The 13807-nt window shown below is 40.5% G+C and overlaps 1 long non-coding RNA gene across 1 annotated transcript in view; it reads left to right on the forward strand.

Moving 5' to 3' along the window:
• The first annotated feature begins 9409 nt into the window (after positions 1-9409).
• The window catches only part of LOC146753764 (uncharacterized), a 36073-nt gene continuing 31675 nt past the window's right edge, over positions 9410-13807 (forward strand). Inside the window, exons 1-2 of the long non-coding RNA XR_014939487.1 lie at positions 9410-9875; positions 12648-12856. This is a non-coding gene — a long non-coding RNA (uncharacterized LOC146753764). The remainder of the gene's footprint in view (positions 9876-12647; positions 12857-13807) is intronic.

Below are 13807 nucleotides of genomic sequence, written 5' to 3' on the forward strand. Positions count from 1 at the left end.
ATCCCAGAGTTATATCTTGTGTTATGGGGCTTTCTAAAGAGACTCAAGTGGGGATTAAAAATGGACCAAGCTGCCAATGGAAATCTTTGCAGCTTTGTAATTACATAATCAAAATCTGTGGGAGTGGAATTGGTAAGATAAAAGCTCTCGAGGATTTTAAGCAAGTGTCCCCTTTTTCTACTGATCATGAAATGGGAAGAGTAACTAGTATTTTACAGTATCCATGGGGCATGAAACCTCACTGCTTTTCCTATTAACTCAGACCTCAGTTACTTAGCAAAGAGTTCTTTGCTTTTCTTGTTCCTGTGCTTTTAAGCGCCCTTCTTGCCAGGAGAGGTCACTTAGCTTTTGCACTGCTAAATTACTAGAGATTAAAGGTTGTCCTATAAAAACTAGTCAACTAGAAGTAGGATAATTCTCTTAGAAACAGGCAATCTGAGTCTTGTACCTCTAATAAGTACTTTGTTAGTATTTAACAATTCTATTTCTAATTATTTTCTGGACTAAATGTGTAAAAGGCTAATACCTACACATTTAAGTATTACTCCTCCAAACAGCTGTTAAGAGCAAGATCTCTAAGGGCAATGACTGGTAAAACTTACTGCAATCTGGCTGATCAATTCATGTTCCTCCAAATGTGGGGAGTGAGGGTTTTGTGTATTGTACTACACTGAAAACAACTTTTTCATACTCTGTATTTTGCCATTCTCTGCTACTCACCACTACAGCTCAGTTCCTCCCCATGGCGCTACCTCTACAGCAATATAATTTCCCTCCACAATTTGGATCTGAATCTAGTAGAAAATGCAGCATTGTCTTATGGGATAGTTCTCTCTTAAAAACAATTTGTGGAGAAGAGTATTTGGATCCCTAATCTCGATAGACATGCTGAGTAGAAAAACAAAGGGAATATCCACTCAGGGGTATAGAGCATGAGGAAGAAGGAAGCCTGGAATAAAGCAAGTCTTAGTTCTGAAAACCTTCTGAGGTTTAATTCTCATAAAGCTGCCAAATGTGTAGGTGAGATTGTAATTGAAATACACTATATTATTGTAGACAGCTGGTAGTGACTGATCAATAGCTGGTATTGATTTATGTGCAGTCTGCTCACTCTTCGGTGACATTAAATGAGGTGAGACTGCTCAGACAATCACAACATTTTTAAACATATGTCACTAATGATCTACCGCTGTCTGGGGCAAGAGAAGGAAAAGAATAAGAGGTCTGAATTCTCTCCATGATCCTTATCTTCTTTCAGAATGACTAAATACTATAGTTTGCATTGTCTAGTTTGTCTCCAGCTCTGCTTCTAAGTGCTCCTGAGATGGCAGTTTTGGTTTTAAGAAGTTCTGTTGCTCCAACAGCCTTAGAACATTCATCCAACAAGGTTCATTTCCGTTTGGTCTTTAAGCAGTCAAGCAGACACAATTAATGCTGAGAAAAGTAACAACGGAACCTCCTTTACCACTGATTTTGTCATGAATTTTGGCCTACCTGTGTTTGAGCCAGAAACTCCTGAAGACTTAACCAAGGCCCCAGTACAAAATAGCTGTTGCAGTGAACGGATATCTGTATGTGTAAATTTGTATACTGCATTTACTGTATTCAATATGCTCACATATGCATACATTGCTAATACTGTAACTATACACGTTTGTCTACTTTTGCTTGCCTACGGTATCTTTTTCAACACAAGATATCCTTGAGAATGCTGCATGTTATTCCTAAGATGCACAAATACAAGCCCAAAAACGAAAACTGAGCATTCAGCTGTAACTTGAGAAATGCCTGAAATAAGATTTGTTCAACTGATTTTCCTCTGAATCATGTTGACTCCTTTCTCTGTGTTAGTACAAACAAGAATGAAGTTCAAGGTCAAGTACACAAAAGCAATCAAGTAGAATCACTCCTCTCTTCACTTCTGCTGATATGAATTCATTCCGTAGTTTTAGTTTTTATGAAAAAGAAACTACAGAAATGACAAGTTTATCTCCACATTTCAACAAGTCTCTCTTCCAGCCATCAGCAACCACAGCTCTTTGATGCAGAACTTTGTAAGATTATGGAATCTGTGCAAGAACGTACCAGCTAGAGAAATAAAGCAAGATTTTTGTGCCATGTGCCTGTTCTGATTAACTAGTTCTGCTATGGAGAACACCGAGAATACCTTGGACATCAAACTATGTAATAGCTCTGCAACACTTTGTATAAATAAAAATTTGCCTGCTTGCCTGTGATGGTACCCTGTTTAGGTCAGTGCCCATTCAGACTGTTTTCTCTCTATTTCTTTGTGAGTTCAGGTCTATAAAAGCAGTACGGTATTTCATCTGATGCATTTCTAGGGGATTATTGTACTTGACGGGTGGTTAAACATCATTCGATGCATGCAATGATTGCCCAAATATGCACTGCCTATTGTGTTTTAATGTTTAAATGGAACACTGGATCTAATGAGGATAAGTCTGTTTGAAGTGAGGTAGTCTTAGCAGCAGTGTTTATATGTGAAAGTGCATAAGCACTATTATTTCTGTAGAGCCCAAAGTGAAAATTCTTTCTCTGTAGCTAGCTCTGCCTGAACACGTGCTTAAGTTTTATGTCATACCCAGCTGATTACAGAGTCACAAAATCCTAATTATTAGTGACAGAGAAGCCTATTAGGTAAGTCCCGTGGGGACCAGCACAGCATCACTGGCACAGTAATCTCTCATAATAAATGTAGTTATAAAGCTAATGTAAGTAATTGGAATTTTCTATCTCTCTATCCAGTTACTTCTGCCTGAATGCAGGCTTAAGTTTTGTGTTACATCCACATGATCAGAGAATCACAAAATCAGAATTATTAGTGATAGAAAAACCTGTTATGGTAAGTCTCCTGGGGGTCAGTATGGCATCACTGTCACAGTAAGCTCTCATGATAAATGTAGTTGTGCAGCTAATTTTAGTACCCGGGACTTTCTTCAAACAAATGTGTTACTTCTAAGGCCATTTGTATTTGATGTCACTACAAGATAATTGTTCTGCAGCAGGACCTCAGCTTTGTTAGCGAGGAAGGAACACAAACACTGGTACAGCAGTGCTGTATTTAGAGCAGCATACAGGCTTAAAGAGAATGGCAAAGATACAACAAATCAGCTTTTGTTCTTGTTTTTCCAGGCAGGATGTTTGCCTTTGCTAACTAATTACATAACTGATGGCTTTGCTTAGGCTTAAATGTCATGCTCTAGGTGATGTGAACGGTGCATGTAGATAACAATTGTGCTTTCAATAAATAATATAGTCTGCTATAGTCTCTCACTTTTCCAGTGGATTTTTAGGATTGGACAAACAGTTGATAGTATCTTCCATCTGAAACCCATCCCTCAGGCATGTCAACTGCACCCACATCTTGGTGTCATCAGCAAATTTGCTGACAGTGCACTCAACCTCACTGTCATTGACAATGTTAAAGAGCACTGGTCCCAGCACTGACCCCGAGGGACATTACTTGTCACTGATCTCCATCCAGACACTGAGCCACCAATTGGGCTCAATGGCTGGGCACAATTTCACAACCAGTTCCTCATCCATCAAACAGTCCACCCATCAAATCCATATTGTCCTAATTTTCAGACAAGGATGCTGTGTAGAACCATGTCAAAGGCCCTGTTAAAGATCAGGCATATAACATCAGTGGGTCTTCACCTGTCCAGGGATGAAGTTAAGTTATCAATGTATACTTGCCTCATATACACTTTGGCCTATCTTTGGCTGTGATCAGTAGAAGAAGCAGCTTGAAGATTTCTGAAGCAGTAAATCATTGTATTATTCCACACATTTCTGAAGGTGATAGACTATCCTGCCTGCCAAATCAAGAGATTAAAGAAACATGCTCAAGAGCAGAATGTCTCTGCCTTCAACAGCCAAGGGTGTCTGAATTCATGTGAAATGCACATTCCTCAGGACCAGGCCAGTTTATCTGGGAATCACACAAACCATGGAGCATTGCTTCTCAGTATTAGGGATGACAGAAAAGCCAGAGACACAGGAAATCATGCTACCTGAATTAATAGTTGTTTTCCTCCTCTTCTTGGTGGATGGGAGCTGGCTGGAGAAAATCAAACAAAAGGCTTAAACTGACCCCCAGGCTGTATTATGACAGGCTGAGTCTAGACTCTGAAAATTTGGTGCGCCCATGTTCTGTTAAATGCTTACCACAGGGATCTGTTCGTCCCTAAACAACTGACAGCTACTGAACTTTTAGGCAGCAATTATCTGATTGTGCTTGTGCCAAATGGCTGCTATTATAAAGCTGTATCTGCCTGGCCTTTTTGGTACTGGCCATGGAAGAGATGCCTGGGTTACAAGCAAAGGCAAATTAATCCCTCTTGACTGGAGACATGCAACAGCTTTTGAAGGTGTCCATTTTGACTGGACTATCATAAAAATGTAGGACTGCCAGCACCTATCTCTCATTGTCATTCATGGTCTTTTTTTATCACCTCTGTCCACAGCCAGCTGGTTTGCTTGACCTTGTTACCAGTTCCGGCTGCCGTGACACAACAACATTGTACAGTTTAAAGTGTCGCTGTGGGAGATTAAAACCCTTCTATCAGACTACTGCTGAATCCAGATTCTGATGCAATCCTCCTTTAGACATGAAAAGAACATATTCATCACCACCTTACTTAGGCTAAAGCGTCCATTCTGTTTTATTCAATGCTAGAAAGAAGCATGTGCAGAGAAACTGACTGCCAAGTACAGGAGTGAAAATGGTGTATTTCCATATGAAGCTAGATCTCTACTGGCAAATTGGGGTGTAAGTGTGTGGTGACTACCAAGTGGGCGCATGAGGTGTATGTGCCTGGGAAACTATTTGGAGAGGTTCATGGAAGGGTCTGGGGGGAAAAATAGATATCAGTTTCTGTGACAGTAGTGTCAGCACATTTTCACAGCAATTACCTTTGTTACCAGATTTCTAGAAAGGTAGCTGGAGGTCTACCATAGACCTCAGGGCATGGTTGATAAGCAGACACAGATCATTCTAAGGACAAAGGCTGAAGTAAAGACAGAATCATAAAAAATAGCAATCCGTTCTTGTAGCACCTGGAAGAAGTAAACATCACTTCACTGTATCCAGTCAACTTTTACCTAATCTAAAGGCTATGTGTGTTCCACAATAGCCAATGAAATGTGTTAATAGAGCTGAAATGGGAATTTAATGTTCGGAACGAGACAGAAGGAAGACAGGACAGCAAGCTTTACATATGCATGTCTTACAGTGCTGAAAACCAACAACAGTGAAATGCAAGCCACAGAACATATTGATTCAAGAATCACAGAATCATAGAATGGTTTGGGTTGGAAGGGACCTTTAAGATCATCTGGTTCCAACTCCCCTGCTATAGGCAGGGACACCTCTAGACCAGGCTGCTCAAAGCCCCATTCAGCTTTGAATGCCTTTGAATGCCCCTGGGGAAGGGGCATCTGCAGCCTCACTGGGCAGCCTGTTCCAGTGTCTCCTCACCCTCACAGTAAAAAACGTCTTCCTAATTTCTAGCTTAAATCTACTCTTCCAGTTTAAAGCCATTTCCCCTCATCATGTCTCTACGCGTCCTTTTGAAAAGTTCTTCCCCAGCTTGCCTGTAGGCCCACTTCAGGTACTTGAAGGCCACTATAAGGTCTCATCAGAGACTTTATCTTTTCTAGGCTGAAAAGCCCCAGCTCTCTCAGCCTGTTCATGTAATATGCATTTGAATACTGGATGTGTGAAATACAACATGATATAATATGTGATAAAGATTTGTAACATTGACACTTCTTATAACTGCGAGCAATGTTAATATTCTTGATATCTGCTGGCACCTTTTGGCTCAGTATGAATGTCAGAAAAGACGTGTTTAGCACCCAAGGCAAGAAGTGGCCTTGTTTCCAGATGGGTAAATTAGTACAGTTTAAATGGATCTAATATAGGAGGTACAGAATTCTTGAGGACATTCTGAAAATTTGCCATGGTCACTGTAAAAAATGCATTGCTAAAAATGTTTTCCTCAGTGAAAATACTATAGAGATTTTCACTCCTAAAAAATAGCATTTAAAATAAAGAAAATGCCACTATGGCTGAAGAACATTTAGAAAGAGGACTGCAGAGGGGCTAAAATGAAAAGTTAACAGGCAGTAAGAGCTTTTTATTTAACATGATGTAATAACATATTGCAATAAAAATGCCTTTTATTTGGGAAAAAAAACAAAACAAACAAACAAAAAACCCCACCAAAAACCAAAACAAACAAACAAAAACATTAAAGGGATTACTCATGTACAAGTATCTTGTCTTGACTGCTTTTGGCTTTTGGTCCTGACATCACATTGAGTGTGACATTTGGGATTCCTGAGGAGGCATCCTTGCAGACTGATTAGAAGTTTTATTATGCCTCTCAAAGGCATAACTCAAAGGCTAGAAGACTTTTCTACAGCTACTAAAATTATTTCCAAAATGGCTTACTTGTTCAGTCCTCAGTCAAAATGCAGCCAATATTCAGCTAACAATGCAATTAATGGAAACTGTGCTTAGCAGGACAGATTTTTATTAGTTTGTACTTTGTCCATTCTTATTTTGAAGTATTTTAATCTAAAACATCTAGGAAGTCAAAACAGTTTACTGAGGGAAAAAAAAAATAAAAAATGGGGAGGAGGGTAACTAGGGGGAGGAAGGGAAAGTCTTATTTGCCCTTCTCCTGTGTTAGATGTAACACCTAAACTAGTCTGACCAACTCTGCATACTTCTGTATCCAGAAATACCTGTTCTTTTGAGGGGCTCAGACAGTATTTTAAAAATTATTTTATTAGTTACACTGCCAGCAGCATAAGTAGAAACCAGTGTAACTGAACCCTGGAAGAAATTTGTGAACTCTGAATGGTTTAGCTGGGGCTTTTGTTTGTCTCAAAAGTCATCCCCTCCCGTGGTGTATAACACCTACACTTGCCTGAGGCATTCTCTTTACCTGATTCTGAAGATAGTACAGATCACATTTTTGTCAGCCAGTGAATGAAGAAAATTATACAAATTGGTGTAAGAAATGAAAGAGAACTTGATATATAAATATGCTTTCTTCCTTGCTATTTAGCAGTGTTCAGTATTTAATATGTGAGGACATCTACAAACCTGTACCACCATGTGAATTACAGGAGCTGTAAGCAGTTAATCACATTAAGATACAGTGACATCTCCAAACTTAAAAGAAAAATGGAATTATGAGAAAATACACCCTGCCTCCCTTTTCTCACCAATTCTTAAGCCAAGAAATGCAAACTCTTTTTCTATTTAAACATACTAGTCAATTATTTCAGTTCTCAACGTGAAGCCTTCCAAACAGAGAGGACATTTGTATGTTTACCTTGTAGCACAAAGATTTATTTTAAACTTAAGGAACCGTGGAAGTTAAATCCAAAACAGTGGCTGTGCTTTTGTGAATTAAAACTCAATTGTGGGAAGCTAATACACTTCTTAAGTGATAAACTTCTTTCAGTGTTGTTAGAATCCTCTTACAGCAAAGGCAGCTTCATTCTCTTAGCTTCTCAATAGCCCTAAAAGTCTTGTCCTACAAACAGACAAGTTAAGTTCCCTGCAAGGATTGTTTTGCCCAGACATGTTTTGAAAAGCAAAATTAAAAGGAACAGTTTTAAAATGAAGTAGATTACTGTAATTCTTCATTAAGTGACACCAAACTGGGGGCAGCAGTCAATATGCTCTGGGGCAGAGCTGCCACATAAAAAAGAATTAAACAAACTGGAAGAATGAGCTAGCAGGAACCTCATAAAATTCAGTAAGAACAGATGAAAATTACTGCCCTGGGAGTAAATAACCCCTTGCAGTGATATGCCAGACTGGGCAGCAGTATTGATGTGAAAGCCCTAGGGGACAGGGATGGACAATAAGCTAATCACGAGCAGTGTGCTCTGACCAGTACAAAGGCCAGCAATGTCCAGGACTAAAGGGATGGAAGTTTAGCCAATCAGTCAATGGATGGAACTCCCACTCTGTTCTGCCTTCATTAGACAATACTGAGATAATGTGCCCTTTTCCATGCTCTACAGTACAGGAAAGACAAGTTTGGCAGAAGACCACTGGGAGAGACAGGGGTGCAGAACCTGACTTATGAATGGTGAATGGCATGGTTGATGGACTAGAGCTGGTTCAGACTGCTGAATTGAATTCAGTTTCACACCTTTTCTTCATCCACACTTCTATGTCATATGCCATTCGATCAAACTGCCCCTCTGCTGCCATCTGTCACACAGCAACAAAATATAATGGTACTGGTGCTAAGGTCCAACCTCTACTGCTGTACCATCAGCATCTGCCTCTGATATCATGGGATGACACCATAAAATAGGAGGCATTACTTTTGAAGCAGCCCTTTTGTTTCTGAAAAAAATGACTAAATATATTTGGTATATATTTCATGTATTTCATTTTATCTCAGAAATCCTATAGTAAAAGATCCTAAATTACATAGGATCTAGTTCTGCTTGAATGTGCTTAATATCCCAGTTCACTTGTCTCCAGTGCGCTGGCTGTGAAGGCCAAGAAACCCAAGGTTGTGCTCTAGTTTTCACTGTCCATCTCTCTTCTGATGTGAAACCTGCAGCTTTAAGTTAATATGCACTGAAAAAATTTTGATTGCAAACCCTATATAAAAGGGGATATCACATTCACTGCAGCTTTTTCTGGTTCATCAGTCAACTGTGAGCCAAAGGAGCATGCTGCCTTTTCTGGTCCTGCTGTGTTCAATGACATTGGACTGCCATTAATCAAATACAGCTGTCAGAACAAACTTGCAAACTTCAGAGAAAACCAGTCTCATAGCTGACAACAGTCTGACCGCATGCCTTAATAGGAAGCTGTTAACAGAGTATGGGAAACTGTTAATAAAAAGGTGAAGAATTTGAGGCAGATACTGAGTGGTCATGCAGGCAGCCACATCACCATCACCATGCTAAGCTGCCAAGCCTGAGTCTCACTGGTACAAACCAGTTTGCATTTAGTCTTCAACTTTCATAAAAGCATTATGTCCGACTTCTGCACACTGCTCAGGGGAACGGGAAACTATTGCAACATTTATCTCACAGCAAAAGCAGTGAGCAAAATTGACCACATGTCTCAGGATGGAAGCAGCAACCTCAGAAGACTCCCACAGGAGCAAGTAACTCCTCTCGAACACCAGATATTTTAAAGATGAACAATCATCTGCAAGGCCTCTCTCATACATTCCCTTTCCACCAGGTCGTGTGGAGGCCTCTCCCTGCCTGAAGGCACAGGCAGGCTGCTGGTGGTGGCATGGTGACATGCAGGCTTCAGGGTTCAGGCCCTGCTGAGATGGAATGAGGCTCTGCTCAGAAGCATTTTGTGGCAGCCAGGGGAATATCTATCCCCGCTTGGCACTTTCTCACCGCAACACTGCTGCTGCTCCCTCTGGGCTGCAGTTTCAGCAGTTCCCAGCTGTGAAAGGCTGTACCTGTTTTGTTTTGTTTGCTGTTTATTGCATGTGCTTTTGCAAGGGTGTAGCTTGGCAGCAGAGGAGGCCACAGGCTAGTCTTGTCCTTGCAGGAAGGACAGAAGGATTCTGAAAGAGCCCTTCTCAAAGAACTTTCTGCAGGAGTGTGTGGATGGTGGAGAGAGAGGCACAAGGAAATGACCAAGCGAGGAGTGAACCCTCTGGGAGAGGAAATCTTGCCAGCCCATGGGAGGCAGGAGAAAGCAGCCAGGAACCTCTGATGGGAGAGGAGACAGACACAGAACCCAGCTGGGGCGGCACCAAGTCTGCTGCAACCCAGCCAGCCCCTGAGCTGGTGAACTGGAACCAGCCTGGGAGAAAGGACATGACCGCGGAGGCAGGGTGAGAGGATTTGTTTACAGTTCTTTTACTTCTGTTTCCTCTCTGTTCGAGTCACCTGGGGCCCATGGGGCGGCTTGCTCCAGTGTGTGCCTTAAACAGATCAGAATGGCTTTGGGGTGTGGTGGGGTGGGAGGGTGCTTAGCCTGAGGGCAAGGAGCTGCACTGCTGCAGCTAGGACCTGGGAGCTGCACCGTACACGTGCTGGCACCCCAGGGACACATGGAGCTGCAGCCTTACCCACCTCCAGCTTCATTCCACGTGGTCAAATGTGAAAGAGATGGGCACTGTTCTGTGGCAAACTCTACATCTTGTGACCATCAGCAACAGAGCTGGGCATGCAACTCCAGGAGGTTATGTGCACCACATTTTCATTTAAGTAAATAAGCTCGTATTTAGGAATTGCATGTACCATCATGGTGAAAATTTGGGTGAATAACCAAGACCAAACTTAAGTTTTTCGCCTCTTTGCCCACAGCCTCTCGTCTTTGTTCACAGTATGTTTGAGGAGAAGCACCCTATCTGTAACCAAAAACATCTTCAAAACAGTACCTGTATGGTAATAATACAAATAACAATTAAAAATAATCAAAACAAATATAAAGCCAAGTTTAAGCAAAAATTTAAGAAGTAGTTTATGGGAATCCTAAAAAAAGGGAAGTTCAACATGGGAAAAAATATAGGGCTTTGATGTTGCTTACATGGTGGTGTATTATGCTCTTCTGCTTCTTACCTGTCTGTAGTTGTTTTGTTCAGGAGTGAATCCATAAAAAGGAGAATACCAGAATAGTCTTCTGCAGCTGCACAGAGCCTGAACTCTGCATTCATACCTTAGCTGACAGCATTTTTCAGGAGCAAATGGAAAGCTACTTTTACAACCCACTAATTCAAGGCAATTACAATTGCTGCCTCATAGAACTTCATATGGATGCTCAGCAACAGTCTGTGTAGGTGCAAGTAATTAGCAGATTCCCTGCATGCTATGAATTGCTTATGTCTCCAAGGGCTGTAAAATGGAGTGTAGAGAAGAGCTTGCTTGAAAATGAAGTTTTAATTAGATGCATGATAGAATGCGTAGGGAAAAATCATCAACCTAAGTTTTTAGCAGTTCAAATAACCTTAAATTTTAATGAAAGTCTGTATGGGGAAAGAGGGTATCTAGAATATTAGTTATTTGTATTAAACTGGCTCTGAATTAATGGGAAGTGATTTCAATGGATTTTAAATGAAAATAGGTATCTGAAAACAGTTTTAATTTATTTCTTCATAAAAATGCCTTGAATAAATACCTGCCACATTTTTAGGCTGTCAGCTCTAATAAGAGCAGAGTTATAAGATCAAGTGCCACAGAAAATATCTGCAAAGAAGTCCCATTAAAGCAGAATCTGTGAAATATTTGAAAAAGTAATAGGTGCCAGAGAGGTACATTCCGGCATAGCTAGCTTAAAAGAACCAAGACTCCAAGTTTTAAAATACTCAAGCACTGTGAACAAACCTCATTTATAGTAGCTAGAGAAAAATAGAGAGATTTGTGCCAAATCATTTCTGCCTAAGGTACATGTAGTCATTCAAGGACAGTGTTGCAAAAACTAAATATTTGTCTTCCTTGAGACTAGCTATGTGATATTTCCTGCAGAACATTTGCACAAAGAATCTAAAGATCCACTGTTAACTAAAAAATGGTATGACTAATTCTACACATGCAGCTTTTTCAGTCAGGAATACTCTTTTAAATATTAAAGTAATATTTCACAGCTGCAGAGGCAAGTATTTATGAGACTTCCAAGGAAGACTAACTTAAGCTTCAGAAAGAGAGACAAGAGAGGGGAGAGTCTAGAGAGAAAAAGAGAGAAGCCATGCTTTTAAGCTGGGCTCGCAACCTGGGAAAGATCAGCAGGACATGTTTGAGAACAGATTAATTTATCCTTAGCTAATTATCTAGTGAGTTTCAGTTGAACTGCCAGCGCCACTAACAGTCAAGACATATCACAATGGATTGTTCTGTCTGCTTGATAAACTCATTTACTAAACAAGTAGATTTCTGGCACTGTGTGTGCAATAAAATCTAACCAGTCAATAGTGCTGTTACTGATCTCATTCAGATAATTTTCTTCCTTTTTGTTATGGCTTATTCATCCTGCTTCTTGCATCATTCTCTCTAGTTAGAGGAGAAGCCTGGCAGTCAAGCCCAGCATGTTCTTGTTCTTGCTTTTCTGCTCATTATTTATATTGTTTTAGTAAGGCTGACTTCAGTTTACCCATCCGCAAAGTTGTAATAGTATTCGGAAGTCTTTGGGGATCTTTTAAAGTAGAAAATAGTTTTCACAATGAAACCTACACATAGTTAAAAGAGATTTAAGAACTGCAGCATTAAAGAAATACGCTGCATACTCATTAAATTAACTTAATGGAAATTTTCCAGGGGAAGCATATAGTTTAATTCTGATTTCAAATATGTACAAGAAATAGGTCACTCAGAAGAAATCAGTACTATCATAGAATCACAGAACCTAGTCCAACTCCTCAGCAATGAACAGGGACATCACAGCTAGATCAGGTTGCCCAGAGCCTGATCCAGCCTCACTACCAAAGTCTCCATTAACAGGGCATCGTCTACATCTCCGGGCAACTTGTTCCTGTGCCTCACCATACCCACTGTAAAAGACTTTTTTCTTATGTCCAACCTAGATCTACCCTTTTTAAGCTTGAAGCCATTTCCGTTTGTTTTGTCACCACCAAACCCTGCTAAAGAGTCTGTCCCCTTCTTTCTTGCAGTACCCCTTTTAAATACAGAAAGGCTGCTACTGAAGGCCACCTCGCAGCCTTCTCTTCTCCAGGCTGAACAGCCCCAGCTCTCTCAGCCTGTCCTCCTAGGAGAGGTGTTCCATTCCTTGGATCATTTTTGTGACCCTCGTCTGGATGCACTCCAACAGGTCCATGTCTCTCCTGTACTGAGGACTCCGCATCTGGATGCAGCACTACAGGTGAGGCCTCACCAGTGCAGAACAGAGGAGTAGGATCACTTCCCTCACTCTGCCAGCTGTGCTTCTTTGGATGCAGCCTAGGATACGGTTAGTTTTCTGGGCTGCAAGAGCACATTACTGGCCCGTGGCTTCCCACTCACCAGGATCCCAGGATCTTCTTCAGCAGGGCTGCATTCAGTTCTTATGTCCCCCCAGCTCATACTCATTGTGTGGGTTGCCTCTTCCCAGGTGCAAGATCTTAAGTTTAACTGGTTTATTTCTTCCTAAAAAAACCCACAACCCATAGATTCACAGCACCATAAAGCCTTTTCAGGTTATTTTTTGTTCTTGTTGTCTATAAGGTAAAATTTAAAACAATTTGTTTAAACTTGAGATAAAATATAGCTTTATAATGGCAGAATGGAATCAGCAATATTCTGTCTTTTTAGTTTAGCAATATATTAAAACTAAAAAGAAAACATGCAAAAATCACAGCAAAAAGGGTACTTTAGAGAGATAGTTTAATCAGGGCAGTGTTGAGGTTGAGACTCGGAATCTGAATTCCATTTACTCATGTAATTACTAGAACTATACTTCCAAAAATTCTAGTGAGAATTTGAGGCCTATTTATTTACTACAGCAGACTCTGGCTTTTAAATGTGTAGATATAAAAATTTTCCACAAAGAACTTCAGCAGTTACAAGAGGGTTTCCTACACCAATTCCTTCTTTCCTCATTATCTGTTAAAATAAATACCTTTCTAACAGGTAAGAGTGTAGTGCAACATAGGGTTGGAAGAGATCTCAGGAAATAGTATATTATTGTCATTCTGGCCTATCACCATCTCTTGATTTTTAACAGGTACATGTTCTATATGCTGTGAAGAGAGGGAGTATTACAGCTGGTAGAGCAAAGTATTTCAGATGTGCTCCACTGGAAAATTTTAGTGTGATAGGTTTCGTAGGCTGCGGA

This window comes from Coturnix japonica, chromosome Z (genome assembly GCF_054131305.1).
Source record: "Coturnix japonica strain WE chromosome Z, WE-NBRP24, whole genome shotgun sequence".
NCBI lineage: Eukaryota > Metazoa > Chordata > Aves > Galliformes > Phasianidae > Coturnix > Coturnix japonica.